The sequence below is a fragment of the Heptranchias perlo genome, unplaced genomic scaffold, assembly GCF_035084215.1.
Source record: "Heptranchias perlo isolate sHepPer1 unplaced genomic scaffold, sHepPer1.hap1 HAP1_SCAFFOLD_274, whole genome shotgun sequence".
Lineage (NCBI taxonomy): Eukaryota > Metazoa > Chordata > Chondrichthyes > Hexanchiformes > Hexanchidae > Heptranchias > Heptranchias perlo.
The window spans coordinates 191,983-195,000 of NW_027139286.1; positions in this window are offsets into that span (position 1 = coordinate 191,983).

A 3,018-nucleotide genomic window follows, 5' to 3' on the forward strand; every position below is an offset into this window, starting at 1 on the left:
GGCTAAAGCAATGTGCCGCGGTGAAGTCCTAAAGGGGAAAAGGTTGACCAGAAAGCAGGGAAAGCATTAAACAAAAGCGGCAACATTTTTTAAAAAGTGGCAAATGGTTAACCAGAATCCCAAAAGAATGCTCAGAGACCAAGTCCCAAAGGGGAAATGGTTAACCAGAAGCTGGGGGAAATGGTTAACCAAAAGTTGCAAAAATGATTAAAAGGGGTGAAATGATTAACCAGGAGGCTGAAGCAATGTGCCGCGGTGAAGTCTGAAAGAGGGAAAGGTTGACCAGAAAGCATTAAACAAAAGTGGCAACATTTTTTAAAAATTGGCAAATGGTTAACCAGAATCCCAAAAGAATGCTCACAGACTAAGTCCCAAAGGGGAAATGGTTAACCAGAAGCTGGGTGAAATGGTTAACCAAAAGTTACAAAAATGATTAAAAGGGGTGAAATGATCAACCAGAAGTCGAAAACAATGTGCGGCGATGAAGTCCTAAGGTGGAAAAGTTACCCAGAAGGCAGGGAAATGATCAAACGAAAGCAGCCAAAAAATTATTAAAAGAGGGGAACTGATGAACCAAAAGATGAGAAACGGCCCGCAGAGACTAAGTCCAAAACGGGAACTGGTGAACCGGAAATGATTAACCAAAAACTAAGTCCGAAGAGGGAACTGGTAAACCAGAACTGAGTAACCAGATTTTTAAAATTAATTATAAATGGGGAAACGATTGAGCAAAAGGCGGAAATTAAGTCACAGGGACCAGGTCCGAAAGGGCAAGAGGTTACCCCGTAGGGGGCATTCGTCAACTCAATCTGAAAATTTTGGAGGCAAATCTGACCAAAATGCGGAAATCGGACCACACCGCGAGGGGCGCCATTCGACGGGGCAGGGGTAGACGCGTCGAACGGTGCCTGAAGGTCCCGGCTGCGACACGTGAGTCCGGAGATATGGCCAGTCAAAGTCTGATGGGAGGTACCGAAGCCGAAAAATCGAAACGCGTTTGCGGCGATTCGGTGTCAGAAAGTCGGTCACGAATTCAAATTCGTCCCGCTGATTCGCCAATTGCCAGCCGGTTCCGGGGGGATTGGCGGGGTACCTGCAGGATAGTAAGAGGTGGCATGTCGAGACTTAGCCTGTTTACCAGACTTGTGTCCAGCGCCTCCAGGTCTGCAGAGACCGACCCGGGCTGCCGCCCAACCGACTTTTAAGCCTTTTGGGAGTGGGAATTTTTCCCATTTTTCCCCATTTTTCGGGTTTTTTGGTCGGGCTTGAAAACGGCGGCCCCGAGGCCTCCCGGGGCTGGCGGGCTTCGGCTCCCTTGCGAGAGGGTCCGAATTCCACCCGTTTAAGCCCAGAAAGGAGTTCGGAAGTCAGTCGGTCGAGGGAACCCCTTCGGAAGTCCGACGGGGATGGATTCGGCCGGCGTTTCGGATCTCCGGTCAGAGGATTCCCCCCCTGGGCGGGGGGGTGCGAGTAGCTGCCGGCAAACGGTCCCTTGCACTTGTGGCACAAAAAGTCCGAGCACAGGTTAATGAGTTGGCCGCGGAAGCCCCTATGCCGAAATGAGAAAGCCCCCGTTGCGGGGATTTAGTGACGCATCTGCGGCCGGAGGTGGGAGGCCGTCCTGCCGAATTGACACTTGTCATTCGGGCACCTAGGGATTGGTCGGGTACCCGGAGATTTTCGAGAACACGATTTTCAGAGCTTTCTCTGACAGCCCAGGTGCACTTTAAGAGTGCCTGAAAAAGTGACACTTGGCAAAAGGCTCTCAATTTCAAAGCGGAGACCTTTACAAGAGCACTCGGAAGTCACCTGTCAGCATTTAAAGCTACATCAGGCGGCAATTTTCGAACTCTTTGTCAGTCTGAAATCGTGTTGAGCCTCGACAGCGTCGGGCTCAGGCAGGAGGAGCTTGCCAGCAGAGAGAGGCTCACCATGGATTGCTGGTGGATGCTTTTCGAAAACATATACACATTATATTATATTATAATAATATAAAGAAAAAAAAGAGTTTCTCAAAATCTCTGTGACACTTTGCAGATTTTTTTGAAAGCCAATAAAGAGAACTCTTTAACTTGAAAGTCAACTGTGCCGGCATAGCGATGACTTTTAAAACAGGTTGACACTTTCGAGCCGCGGCGGCTCTGAATCACCCCAGACACCAAGTGTGTTTGTGGGCAAGGCACCGCGGCCGGTGGGCTGCTTTTATAATAACGGGCACGCAGACTTTTTGAGAGGAATCGGTACTCTCTTCCGATCGATTTGGCGACTCGCGTCCGACATGGGAGGGCCCGAGCGGTCCAGCCAAGGCTGGTGTTCAGGCTCGTCAGGTTCCTCTCTCTGTCCCAAGTGGCAGACGGACAGTTTTAAAAGTCAGTGGGTTTTGTCGGCACGACTCTCCTGTTCACCCGCTGGCGTATTGCTCTCTTGTGAGGCCGAGAAGTCCACCTGTGTTGTCTAACAGAGGTCCGATTCAAGCTCCAGAGCCCGGGTGTCTGCCGTCTCGAGTGGAGCGGGAATGTGCACAGCAAGTCCCGTTCTGGTAGCTGAACACGAGATTTCTCTAGCAACTGAGCACCAAAACACGTCACCCTTTTAGAGCTGGAGGGCTGAGTGTGTGCATGTATCTTGAACGCTATGGTTTGCAAACTCCAGTCGGACCTGGCACACCAACCTCTCCCCTGTCACGGGCAGGGGGGGGAAGGCCATGTGTGCCCAGCAGACACGACGAAGGCGGCTAGAAAGGGTCACTGTAGCTTAACCACCCAAGCGTGTCCGTGACCTTAACGGTCTGTGCCTGGCAAAAGGTGGGCTCCTTTCGACTTTTGTTTGTTGCTGGCTGTCTGTCATGCATTACCGCTTGCAAGCCCAGGTTGGAACCGGCGCCAACCTCCCTCGTCATGGTGGGGGGAGGCCATGTGCCCAGCCCGACGGTGGCTGCAAAGGCCCATTGTAGCTTTACCCCAAGCGTGTACATGACTTCGTATCGGCCGTCCCCGTCGGCTCAGCTAATGCGACACG